Raw genomic sequence first — 14,289 nt, forward strand, 5'->3', positions numbered from 1 at the left:
AAAAATTAAGAATTAAAATTTCGACAAGCAAGCCCAAGCACACACACACATCAGAAGGTATCGACTACATAAATTTACTCATAATTACACGCCTCAATTATGGGTTACTATGGCTGGCTGCTGGCTACCAGGCGCTTTTGGCAGTTGTTGTGTTGCTTGTGGTTACTTTTGGCGACGCGTCGCCAACATGAAAGCGGACGCGGCAATGTACCATTGCAGGCTTCAAAGGCGTTGCAAGGCAATGCAGCGTGGAAAATAGAATTAAAATATGAGGAAAGAATATATTTAGGAGATTACACTTCAAAAAGGCGGACGAGCGAGCAGACGTCTAATGCAAGTAAAAGTTCGACTCTACTTTTTGCTAGCCAAGGCGGGCTGCCAACGGGACAACATTTCAAAATGATTTGTACGTGACAAGTTGCTGGCGCGCTAAGCAGCTGTTGTGTGGAGCACTTAGTTTTTTTGTTGTAATATTTCTATACACATCTACAAAAATAGAATCTTGTGGGCTTGTGAATCCGCGGGATGTGGGTTTCTAGGAAGTGCATTATTTGTTCTTTCGATTGGACTACCGATCCCGATGGACATCAACTCTAGACCAAGTAAAGCTTTAAGCGCGATTTTAAATCTCCTGACCCCAGAAATTGCAAGATGTTACTTGCTGCTCTGTGGTTTTGAGACACCTCTTAGAGAGGTTTGAAAACCGGCGGCCTGCTTACAATTGAAAAACATTTTTCTTTCTTCCGAGTTGCGCAGATCGCTGCGCTCTGATATAGATTTCGGAAAGTAATTTTAGCACCAAAACTCCAAGCAGTGAAGAGTATAGAGACAATTTTTACACTCCGCCGGGTAGCATAGGCTTTTACACGGCTGACTCAAAAGGCATTAGTAGAGTGAATGCTGAAAGCCAAGCGGAGCGTAAGGCTGATACTGATCGGCGCTGATCAAAATTAGGTATAGCAGAGTGGAGCGGCGCTGAATCTTGAGAGCGATTTTGACCGAGCTTAAGAAAGCCCACCAGTCGTGTCTTTCTCGTGCTAACCGGCGACAGTTGGATGCACCAAGTGAAGCCAACGTAAAGAAGGCCTTCCTCTTCCTTTGCCACCCCGAGCAGATACCACATCGAATACTTTCAGAGCCGAAGTGTTTGTTTCCATTCGGCCGACATGACTCAGCTCAATGAAGCTGCTGGATCTCTATTCGCTGCGCGATGTCGTCGAAAATCTCTTACAGCTCATTGCTCGATCGGCTACCTTGCTCGTTGCCATCAATGTGCAAAGGTCCAAAAATCTTCCGCAGAATCTTTCTCTCAACCAGTCGAGGCGCCCCTTCGGATGTTGTCATCGTCCAAGCTTCTGCGCCATACTTTAGGACGGGTATGATGAGAACCTTGTATAGGGTTAGTTTTGTTCGTCGAGAGAGAATTTTACTACTCAATTACGTACTTAATCCAGAGTAACACTTGTTGGGCAGATAGATTTTCTGTTGGATTTCAAGACTGACACAATTATCGGTGTTAAGATAAACGAATTCTCTGGTTCCTAGATAAACGAATTCTCTTACAACCAGCGAGCAATTTTAGCACAAAAAATTCAAACAGTGAAGACAATTTTCACACTCTACTGAGCAGCATAGGCCTTTATACGGCTGACTCTAAGGGCATTTGTAGAGTGGACGCAGAAAGTCGAGCCAAGTTGCCACTGAGCGAGGCAAGAAAATTTTGTGCCACTCTGTATATTCAAGCTCTTCTAGAAAAATTTCCCATACTAACAAATGTTGCTACTTTTATGCATAAAAATCAAAGTAAATTAACATCTTTATACAGATAAAACTGATATGTGGCTTATAAGGCAAGGATGCCCGAACGTGGACTCACACATGCACATGCTTCAAAAAAATCCAACCCTCTAATGTTCTGCAAAGCAAATAATTTAATATCGAAATAAAAATTTTGCCAGTAGTAGTCACGAAATATCCCACAGTACAGCCCGATACAGATAAATATAATAGAAAAATGCAGCTCCTGCCGCCACATTGTGCTAGTAGCCTTTCTTTCGCATTTTTGCTGCCACTACCAACAATATAAGACGCTTTACATGCGTACACACACATATTTACATACATATCCATATACTCGTATATTCATGTGCGTATTGTTGGAGCTACTTCAATATTGCCAAGGTGCTGTTGATACCAGTGGCGATGTCCGCATCCAATGCCGCCCAGAATAGTGAACTCGTAAATTATGTCGGCGCTAATTGTAGAAAGTTTACTGCTTCACTAATTGCTCCTTTTCTACAATAACAGAAAATTCATACATATATACATACATACATATATGTATGTATATTACCATAGATCCACTTCTTTCTCTCTATTAGATTTTAATTTCGTTTTTGTTTTCCATATTTTTTCTACAACTGTGAGAGGGAAAATAATGCAGAAATTTAATATGCAATTTATGATTCTTCATCTTTCTCTTTAGAACTTTTATGTTGACCAATCTATAGACAATAATGTGCCTAGTAAATTATTACTTATTATCATACGAAACATGAAGAAAAAGACAGCAAACAGAAAATCATCAAATCATTAGTAGGAGTAGGTATGCACATCTATAAGAACCTCAAAGTTGAAAGAAGCTCATAAACATGTCACTCAGTCAGGGAACTTAATTAACGCACCCATTATTAACAAAACAGAACTGTAAAAAGGAGATAACAATACAAAGAGGATCGGGAGTCGAGTTACGGTTGCTGTCAACGCTGCTGGTAGTGTTGCGCCAAAATATTTCAAATAGTTGTTAGAAGAACAGAAAAAGTTTCGAGATTAAAAAAATTAATAAAAAATAAAGCTTGTCAGGGATGAATTTATGTTTACACAGAGCACCAGTAGTTGTTAACATCGTTAAAAGGTTTCCGAGGACTGGCCAAGATTAGAACCGGCTCTCAGCGAATTTGACAGAATCAACTGATGGACTAACGTTACTTGGGGTGTGACTGTGATTGTGTTGTTGGTATACGAAAAAAAAAATCAACACAGTCTTCGTTCATGTTACTTCGTTGCTATTTTAACACCATAGTTAAAGAGCAAGAGTTAAATCTATTCTCCTTAATGGCAACGGGTTGTTTACGAAAAAGTGAGATGGTGTTGGGGATATACGAAAAAATCAACGCAGCCTTCGCTCATGCTGCCTCGTTGCCATCTGAGCAACGACTGATTGGACGAGTGGGTGGATACATACGTGTGAAATGAGCGGACGGAATTCCGCTGCCAAGTAACCGGTATCTTAGCAGCCGAAGTTACTCGCACAATTTCCGTTTTTCACGCCAAACCTGGTAAATTTATCATCCTTGCCCCGTCACGTTGCAACCGAAGTTACTCCCACAATTTTGTATTTCACCATAGGAGATGGTCAAACCTGGTAATCTATGATCCTTGGGTGTTAAAACTCATTCTTAACAGGACGTAGGACTACATATTTTCAAGTTCAAAATAAGAAAATGTAATATGGTAATGACAAAATATAAGATTATATCCAGAAAGTGCAAATTTAAATGAGAAAGTAGAAAATTTTAATGGGAATATAAATGTAAGTTGATACTGGGAACTGCAATTACATATTGAGAATATGTAAATTCAAAATGAGAAAAAGTAAATTTAAAATGATAAAGTGTAATTCTGCTGAGCCCAGCTTCTTGCACAACGTTTAGCTAATTTTGCAACTGGAATGACCAATGACAGCAAAAAAAAGGTGGCGCAAAATTAGTCATTCAATTTTGTTTTTAAATAATATTTTTACTAAAAAAAAAAATAATAGAAATCTGAGGTCAGAAATTTTGTTCGACACTGTTTTATAGATGATATATTCGATAAATTAATTGCTCTTTCGAAAAAATTTTACAACTTTAAGCTTCAGTGAAAAAACCTTCTATCCTCTGTCATCGTTAAAGTTTTGAAGACCATCTTCTTTCGTAATTATTGGCTAACTTTTTTATAGAATTTTTGGGCTGTGTGAGTTTAGCATTTTTATCCGAAGCATCTGAGAATGTGCAGGCGTCTTTCGAAAGAAGCGCCTAGAAATTGTTTTGAAATAAAGTAATAAAAAAAACGAAAATCCATTTCTTGAAAATTACGGGTAGTCTTACCCCTTAAAATTAATAATGATTGAACGTAAGAGTAGCAAAGAATTTAGGGTTGAGTCATCCAGCCGTAAGCTCAGGTCATTGCATATAAAACCTGCCGTCGAAGACCACTACTTTGCAAGTAAGTCTTTGATGCTTCCCGAATTGGCAACGCTGCATTCTCTTACAGGCTTTTTACAAGGCAATTTTCGTATTTGGAGAAATTGTCGTATTTTGGGTAAATGTGACTTGCTTTCAATATAATTCTACTTCAATTTTTTTTTAACATTCTAAACTTGGAAAGAATTATTAAATTATCTCGAGATTCATATCACTTCAATCCGATATTTAACTAAAAAAAACTTCTCTAGCATCCCTAGTACTTTTGAAGGTTCCTAGTAAATTTCATTATCAAAACCGTTTTCATTTTTTAACAAATTCGATTCGAATACTGCATAGACAACATCCCATGCGCTACATCACTAACGTTAGCTTCTGCTGCAACTCGATCTCACTTGCCCCTTGATTGCATGTGACATAAATCTTTTCAACCCGGCAGCTAGACTGTTACTGTACTATCAACTCAATGTTGCTTTTATTGTTATTGCTCTTTTGCGCGCTTGCTCGCTTGCTCGCCTGCACAACACTTGGCCGCAAACACCACCAGAGCAAACTTCGCCAAGTGTTGTTAATGAGTTCTTGTGTCAAATGGCGTAAAAATATTGTCAACTTGAGTAATGGCAGCAGGCAGCAAGCAACACGCACTTGACGCCATAAAATAAACGGAGCGAGAGAGTCAAACAGCAGAACTGCCGAACTCATGATCACCGCACAACAACAGTGACAACATTATCAGAAGACATTTTTATCATCGGCAAGTGAGTTCGTGATCATCACTAACATCATTAACACCAAAAATACAAGACGACTTTGGCGCAAACGCAGATCATTCACAAGCAAGCATTCACTTCTATCTCACCACTACTTACACATTTTCTCCTATTTCATGACACCATTTGACATTCTCGTCTACTTGAATGCACCAAATTCTGATTCCTTCCTTTTATTATTGCCTAAGTAAATTTAAAAATTTATTTAAAGTATTGCTTGGTTGCCTGAATGTCAGACTGCTTGGGTTCGCGCTCTTAGCTAACTGCTGCAACAGCACCACCAGCCTGCCGCTTCATTTTTATAATATATTTTTAGCCACTTGACAGCGCAAATGAAGTTTAATTTGCGAAATTGGGCAGATGCTCATATTTTAATAAAAAGAATGACTGAATTCAATTTAAAAATAAATATTTATAGTTGTTGTTCGCTCATCAACGCTTTCAATTTAGCAAAGGCTGCCGATGTGGCAGCCAAGAAAATCAGGAAGTCAACTTTTGCTGTCAGTGCAAATGAAAATTAGCTGCTGGTCGCATACATAAAGGGCTTTGCTTTAAGGGCGGGCCGAAATGGCATAAAACAAGCTGTGTGTGGGGTATTGATGCAATTATTTTTCTTCATTTTAAAGATCTTTCCTTGGATGCTATTATACATGCAATACTGCGTTAAATAGCTATAGCTCTAAGACTAAGCCGTCTGGTGCATTTTGTCCATCTGACGAATGCTAAAAAAAATAAAAAATCAAGGCAGTTTTTGAGCGCTGGAAACTTGCTACTTATTGCACAAAATTTCCATAGAATTTAAAACCCCATACCCAAAAAAAAAAAAAAACTCTGATTAAAAGGCGTAGAATTTTGATGAAAATTTGTTGCACTTGTTTTTTTTTAATTTACACAAAGTTCGAAACTGGGGTTTATGTGGATTTTGTAGAAGAAAGGACTGTATTTTCATTAGAAAAAAAAAATTAAAATTGAATGAGAAAAAAATAAATTGGCAAAACTTGCCAATTAGTCTCTGTGCTAGAGTTTTCAACGCAGTGACAATCCGAGAGGTTCAATTCTCAGTGATTCTGCTGCGTAGGTCAAAATGTATGCTCACAAACACTTACCAATTAATATTTAACTGCTGCAGCTACTGCGCGAACATTATACGACTGATCTGCAAATGAAAACAGAGAACTGTTAAGAATGCAATGCTACTAACAGAAGTGACATAAAATTTTAGTTCTAATGTATAAAAATATATCAATAGGGTGTTGAAAAAACGAATGTTAAATATTTAAGGAGACAAGAACAAATATATTAAAAAAATTTTCAAAAATCAGTGCGAATTTTCCTCCGCCTCTTAAAATGTGTACCTTATGGGGTTAAGGGTAGTTAGAGGCCCGAAAAAATTATGATTTTCAATCGTTTTTTTTTGCTAGTCGACAGCTTTATTTTACAAAAATAAAAACATAGCATTAATACATCGTATTTCCACTTGACTTAAGAAAAATTTCAAAAAAAAAACTATAATAATTCTAAAAGTTATCGCTGTTTGTGTCGAGCCCGTTTCTCCAGAATCCCCTTGCCGTGGCCATCACAAGTCCGTGGAGATTCATCTAAAATCAATCGGACAAGAGAATTTAGTTTTATTAATAGATAATCTTGTGCCTGATCAAAGCTGTTTTTCAAAATTAACAAAATGGTTGATTTAGAAAATATTTTTCAGATATTCGAGAAAAAAACCGAAAATTAATTGTTTAAAAAAATTGAAATTAAAAAATATCAATAAAAAAATCAATCAATCAAATCAATCAGAGTTGTTTATGTTTTTCAAAAGCAGCATAAATTTTAGTGGAATCTACCAAGCGGTTTTTAAGGTACAGAGATCTCCAGTTCAAAAAACATAGTTTTGAGAAAAGTTAAAAGTTTTAAGTTTAAAGTTTTGCAAACGCTCCGGAGCGCCTGAACGCCCTTTGTTAATTGTTTAACTCGGCAAGAATTTGCCAAATTCACTTAAAATTTTCTCACAAACTTTGTGAGATATTATATTTAATGAAAATGCAAAAAAAAAACATTTTTTATATTCAGCGCCTTTGCAACACTACATGCGATGAGCTGCAATTCTATATTCTTATCGAAAAGTTTTATATTTTTACGAGCTTTATTTGCGCTTTTCTCAGTTCGTTGAAATATTCATCTTTCGGTGCGATGATTTATTACGATTTTCGGCGTGGATTATCGAGGCAGGAGTGCACTGATCAATTTACTTAAACTTTTGGTATTTCAGTACCACATTTAGCCGCTAGCGAAATGTTTGTACAACGAGTTGCAACGTGGTTGTCGACACTAAGAAGATGAATTTCGTGTAGGCCGTCAAAAAACGGTTGTTGTGCCAAAAGCAATCGATGTGAGCAAAGAAGACTCAATCCCAACATACCAATTTGGATTCCCGCAAACATCTTTCTACTATAGAGCAGGTTAATTGTGTGTAAAAATTCAGTAGAGAAGCATTCGAAAATAAGGAATACTGTACTGCAGTCTTTTTAGATATTACGCAAGCCTTTGACAAGGTATGGCACGAAAGCCTGCTGTACAAGCTTAAAATGAGCATAGCGCATAATTATTATATGCTTCTAAAATAGTAGGTACCTGAATAGTAGACATTTTCTGGTCAAAATTAACGATGAAAGTTAACGAAATTGAAGCAGGTGTACCACAAGGAAGTGCCCTAGGACCCGTTTTGTACACTTTGTTCACAGCCGACCTACTCTTAACGAAGAGCACATATACAGCCACTTATGCCGTTGATACAGTTATACTTATTGTAAAGGGTGGTTAAGTTTCAAGGGTCGGTGGTGATTTTGAATAAAATACAATTTTTTTAGGAAATTATTGTCATTTCTCTTTATTATGCTAATATTGGTAAGCCTCAATTACGTATGGAACAAAATATCGGCCAAATGGCCGCCGCGGCCTCGACGGCACACCTCCATCGGATGGTCCAAATTTTCGATGACGCTGAGGCAAAATTGAGGTTCCATGCCGTTAATGTGCCGAATTATCTCATCCTTTAGCTCTTGAATTATTGCTGGCTTATCGACGTACAGCTTTTCTTTCAAATAACCCCAAAGAAAGAAGTCCAACGATGTCAAATCACATGATCTTGGCGGCCAATTGACATCGCCGCGACGTGAGATTATTCGGCCATCAAATTTTTCGCGCAAAAGAACCATTGTTTATGGTGCTGAAATCTGAACACTGAAAGTTAATCATATAAACCAGCTATTACGATTTGAAAGAAACATAATCAGAAAAATTTTCGGCTTGAAAATGGCAATACATGCATCCGTTCCAACAACGAAATTGAAAACCTTATTGGTGTAATACGTTTTCTTAAAGAGCAGCGGATTAGATGGATTAACCACATCATTAGAATGCCCAACGAAAGAATCCAAAAACGGGTATTTACTTTGCGTCCAATTGGAGGAAGAAAGAGAGGCCGACCAAGAAAGAGATGGCTTGATGACGTCGAAACAGACTTAAAAGCGATGAACGTTCGTAATTGGAGAAATGAGGCAAGAAAGAGACTGAATTGGAGGAGGATTGTTGATGAAGCTATGGTGAGATGATTAACGATCGAGAGATGTTTAACGATTTTTTATAGCCGGAACTGGATGGTATTGATCTGGGCAACGTTTACTTTTAACAAGACGGCGCTACATGCCACACAAGCAACGAAACCATTGATATTTTACAGGAAAAGTTTCCGGACCGTATTATCTCTCGAAGAGGTGATCACAATTGTCCACCGAGATCTTGTGATTTAACACCTTGTGACTTTTTTCTTTGGAGCCACGTGAAAGAGAAGGTCTACGCCAACAGCCCAGGGTCGATTCAAGAACTCAAAGATGGAATTCATGAGACTATCGAGGACATAGGGCAGCCACTTTGCAATGCGGTTATGGAAAATTTCATGAAAAGGATATTGTCCTGTAAACGTGGTTGGGGTGGTCATTTGGCTGATGTTATTTTCCACTATTAACGGCATACCTTCCTTTTCATAATGAAATAAACATCCGATCATTTATATTAAAAAATAGCATTTTTCTTTGAATATCAAAATAACACCTCTTATTGGAAAACTCTTTATAACTAAGTGCTACTTTTTATGACAGATTGTACGTCATAAATGGAGTTACAAAAATAAAATTGCTGGTTTTTTCAATTAATTCCAAAAAACACATTTTCCAAATTTTTATATCATTTAAAAATTGTGCCTTTGGTTTGATGAAATTGCACGCCTTTTGGTCCTTCGTCGAAAATTCGGATTATTAAATTAAGTTTCTTAAGAATATAACCTGAGATGTACTCCAATGCATCTTCCGGAAATTAATCGACTTCAAGAAACTGCGTTGGTATCTCGTCTGAACTCAAACACTTTCGCTTCACGCCTGAAGCAGAAAAGTAGTTTCGCTTGAAATTATTCCAACAAATCTGAATGACCACACGCAGTTTCCCACTGTATGCAGATTTGGCGCCTGGCACAAAAAACAATGAGCCACACTTAGTACTTTCACAAAATATTTTTTTTCTAATTTCCACAACTGAAAATTTTAAAAGTTTAGTTTAGTCGGATTAAATTTAAGTTTATTCGGATTAAAACTAATGACTCTTAATGAAAATTTTCAGCCAATACTGTTGGTATTATGGTGTACATTTATATTGGCAACACTGTATCTGTCAACTCATTCTTTCCCTAGCCTTTTTCTTTTTTTCTGACAAAATTGCCTACAAGATGTAATGTTAAGATGTTTTGTGTTAATTATAATAATTCTAAAAGCTTAATAAAACTAATAAATGAAGTAAAGAAGAATTTCATTCATGTATATTAAGAAATACATTCAAATGAATTGTTAAATAAGCATGGATCTTTTTTTTCTCGCCTTTTACTTGGCTTACTGTATACATTGAGTTCAAATCTGTGCTGCGATATTTGGAAGCTTTTAATTTTTTTCATTGAAAATTACCAAAATAATGATTAGAATTAAAAATAATGATTAGATTTAGTTATTATACTAAAAAAACTTCATTGAATCTAAGGCAAAAACTCCGATAGTTACTCGCGCGCGACAGAGCCCAATTAAATAAAGTCCAATAACAAGAAAAGTATCCATAATACTGTAAATGCATTTGGAAATGATTGCAATTCTAATTACTTCCAACATTTCAAGTTACCCAGAATTTAATAACACAAATGCGCTGTTGGAGCAGACGACAAATGCAGCAGTAAACCAACAGCCAAGCGATGTGAGCAGAAATAAACAAAACATAAATGGCATGAGAAGTCAAGCGAGACTAAAACAATAATAAAAACTGCTATATACAGAACCTGATCAAAGCCATTGGCGTACGATTTACTAACAATCAGCCACGAATGGCTGCAGCGGCAATGAACAGCGGCGGCAGCAATGATTGAAGCTATTTTGAATTTCAATTAAAAGCGCAGAAAAACTGGACAACAATTGCGGGAGATACAGAGAGTGAATTAAATAAAGATAAATAGCAGCAGAAGACGTCAAGTACAAGCACTTGAAAATGAGGCAATCACACACAAAACAGGCCACACAATGCGCAAAGGAACGGAACCAAATGAGAAGGCAACACAACTGCAGCAGCTTTTGTGCAATGACAAATGGCAACAACACACAGCAACAACTGCATTCTAAGTTGTTTGTAGCTTGCAGATTTGTTGGTTGCAACTTGCAATTACTCGCACAAAAACCAAATCTACTGACAATCGTATAATCGCAATGATAGCAGCAAAAGTCTGAAGGCATTGCAGCAGCCCTGTAGACGAGCGAAACGCTGCCAGGAGGTAAAATGACTGTATGCATGTAAGTATACAGTGCAATGACGCAGCGACAGATCTTGTAAATAATGGACGAAGAAATTCGTTGCGAAAGACATCACGCAGCAGCTTGACGATTGCCATAAACTCAAGGAGAAACGGACGTGCGGGCAAATAAGTAGACATTACAAGATTTGTTCGTCTTTTTGCGCTTACATTTGGCGCCCGCTGGCACTTACTTCACGTGCTGTAAAATGTATAGTCCACGAGGCAGCAATGCAGGAAGCAGAGCTGCATGCAAGTCGGAGTAACTGTTGGTGCGTTGGACGGCTTGCAGGCCAAGTGTCTGGCCGGCTGGCTGGCTGGTTGGTTAACTGGCTATCTGGCAAGCTGCTTGGATGACCGAATGAGGTGGATGTGAAAATTTGCGCGAGCCTCGAGCAACGCATTAAAATTCTACTTAAGATTCCGCATTGTGTGGAACGCGCAAGAATTGCAAAATTGCAGCATCTTCTGGTGAAAATTTACAACGTGTCGACCAACTCTAGCATAGCTGCATACATACATTTATACTGCTTGTAGGTATTTGCGCTATCTTCTTATTGTAAATACAGCTATGGACCTTGAAACACGAACATCTACAGCAGCATAGTTTTTATACAGTTTCTCAGCCGAGTAAGTGAGATGCGAGCGAGTACGTATGTACATAAATATATTTCGTGCTTTACTAGAAAAAATTAGTGGAGGTCTCAGTAGGTAAGTAGGTGAAATGATTGAAGTATCAGTCTAGCACGACTTAAGTAGCACCAAAGCGCCGTTATGATACTATTATGAGACCTCCAACGGTCAGATATCCACAGCAAACCAGAGTTGTTGGTGTAATGTAGAAAGTTGATGGGATTTGGATTCGCGCGCTGCCCCAGGTTTTCGAAGAAAGGAGCACCCAGCACCCTTAACGTCTAGCTGCGAGACCCGGATATTTACAGAGACAGTGCTCAATAGTCTCCTTCTCTCAAAGGTCCTCACAGCCTCTGCAATGGAGATTAAATGCTAAACCGAACTTCTCTTCGTGTGTGCCGATCGTCCAATGACCAGTAAACACAGCTACGAGTTTGGAAATTGAATGGCGTGGAGTCCCCAGGACTTTTTGCGTCCTGCGTCTATTGTACTATGGCCAAAGCGGTGCTGAAAATGGCACACAAAGATATGGAGCTCTGTCTGGAATGTGCTTTCCTGAGAAATATGTTATGCATTTCCCCCTTAAGAACAATCAAGTGGTTGCCGATGACTGGATGGGAAACCGCTGAGACCAATTAAGTCGGTCCATTCCTGGCAAGCTCATCAGAAATTTCATTTCCCTCTGTTATCTTATGTTCTCGAACTCAGTGCAGAGAAATGTTACCAGCACACTCAAGAGATTCGATCTCCTCCTTACAAGAGTAGACCAGTTTGGATCTGCACCATGGCGTTGTCAGAGCCTATCGGATCTGGCAATGTAATTCAAAGTTAAAATGTTTGCCATCGTGAAGGAAACATCGGAAACAGGCAGCGTTATGAAGTTATTAGAATAGTTTAAATGAGTCCTATCTATCATTCCACCAAGCAGTTTTTGCTCTCTTTGGTGGCTAAATTCAACCTTTCATATTCATTATTGTTCCTGTGACAGTGAGTCGATGAATCGGTTGAAGTATCAAAAATATCAGCCTTTAGTATCTCAGTTCAAAGTCAAGTTAGCCAAATCAAATCCACGTCGTTTACATAAATTTGTAATCTACACCCATCCAAGATCAAACAAACACACGTAGTAAAGTATCTTGAAGGGTAGCACTTAACATTTTCCCGTTTGCGCTCTGCAGAGGTAATGTTATTACCCTATTGAAAAACCCTCTTAATAAGATCACCTGAATAATGAGATCGTTCTCAATGAAAGCCGCATATTAATTCAACGTATTACTAACATAATATTAAATTTTCCCTAAGCATCCCCCATAAAACATCTTCTGACCTTAATTTTCATTTCGATGACTAGACTCCAACGCGACTTAGTGAACTAATCTTCCGCAAAAACATGAAATCTACGATTATAGACTCCAGCGCCACCTAGAGGACCTATTTTCGTGAAAATATGCAGCAAATAGACTTCCGTACATATTTCAATGCCCACAACTGTATATGCACATGCATCTGTACTATGATTATATAAATTTACAAACTTGGAAGTATATGAACTGGCCAGATTTTAGTGTGAATGTAAGATTTTCCTTTTAAATTGCGAAAATATCGCTTGGTACTGAATAAAAGTACAGTAGCACAGAAAACTCCGCGCACATACCTGAGCAACTGCTAAAAGAATTGTATTTAAATTTTATGTAAATTAAATCAATACAATTCAAAATAAATAAATTAACAAAAAATGGACAAATATTAATTTCTACAAAAAAGTATACATACGAGCAACTTCTGCTTCTTCTTAATTGGCGCGATAACCGCTTACGCGATTTTGGCCGAGTTTAACACAGCGCGTCAGTCGTTTCTTTCTCGTGCTAACCGGCGCCGAGAGGACACACCAAGTGAAGCCAAGTCCTTCTCGACCTGATCTTTACAACGCAGAGGCGGCCTTCCTCTTCCTCTACTACCACCAGCTGGTACCGCATCGAATACTTTCAAAGCCGGAGCGTTTGTATCCATTCGGACGAGATGACGCAGCCAACGTAGCCGCTGGATCTTTATTCGCTGCGCTATGTCTATGCCGTCGTAAAACTCATACAGCTGATCGTTCCATCGCCTGCGATATTCACCGTTGCCAACGTGCAAAGGTCCAAAAATCTTACGCAGAATCTTTCTCTCGAACACTCCAAGCGTCGCTTCATCGGATGTTATCATCGTCCACGCTTCTGCGCCATACGTTAGGACGGGCATGATGAGAGCCTTGTAGAGTGTTAGTTTTGTTCGTCGAGAGAGGACTTTACTACATACGACCAGCTGCTTTGATTGAATATTTAATTGGAATTGCCAAATGCATCACAAGCAGTGACCTCAACTCTATTTTTACTTACATTTATCGAAAGTTATTAGCACCTCATTTATTTAGTAAAAACTTTAAGTCAATATCAAAATAAATGAGTAAAAGCGTGACAAATCTCTTTAATAAATATCGAAATAAAATCGTGAAAGCGGCGCATAGGTGTACAAGTCTCCGTCTTGCGAGACCTGCACATTCATATAGCATTTGCTAGGGTTTCTCATGGCTCAGCACGCAAAGCCGGCGGACGCTTGTTTCAAATAATCTTTAGTTTCCTGAAATGATAGCGAAGTCTACAATGTCCCGCATAGTATCCAGTGAGAGTTCGTAAGTCCTCTTCTTTATCCAGGTTTAGGAGCCTATTTGACGATCGCTTAGAAGGGAAGATAAACTGTTTAGTCAGTCTCTTAGACCTCATATGAA

The 14,289-nt window shown here is 38.2% G+C and overlaps 1 protein-coding gene across 6 annotated transcripts in view; it reads right to left on the bottom strand.

The window, feature by feature from the left end:
- The window catches only part of LOC129242626 (extracellular sulfatase SULF-1 homolog), a 283,861-nt gene that overhangs the window by 113,598 nt on the left and 155,974 nt on the right, over window positions 1-14,289 (bottom strand). For all 6 annotated transcript variants that reach the window (XM_054879425.1, XM_054879383.1, XM_054879417.1 and 3 more), the window contains one exon: window positions 6,121-6,170. The gene's annotated coding sequence lies outside the window, so the exon portion shown is untranslated. The remainder of the gene's footprint in view (window positions 1-6,120; window positions 6,171-14,289) is intronic.

This window comes from Anastrepha obliqua, chromosome 1, assembly GCF_027943255.1.
Source record: "Anastrepha obliqua isolate idAnaObli1 chromosome 1, idAnaObli1_1.0, whole genome shotgun sequence".
NCBI lineage: Eukaryota > Metazoa > Arthropoda > Insecta > Diptera > Tephritidae > Anastrepha > Anastrepha obliqua.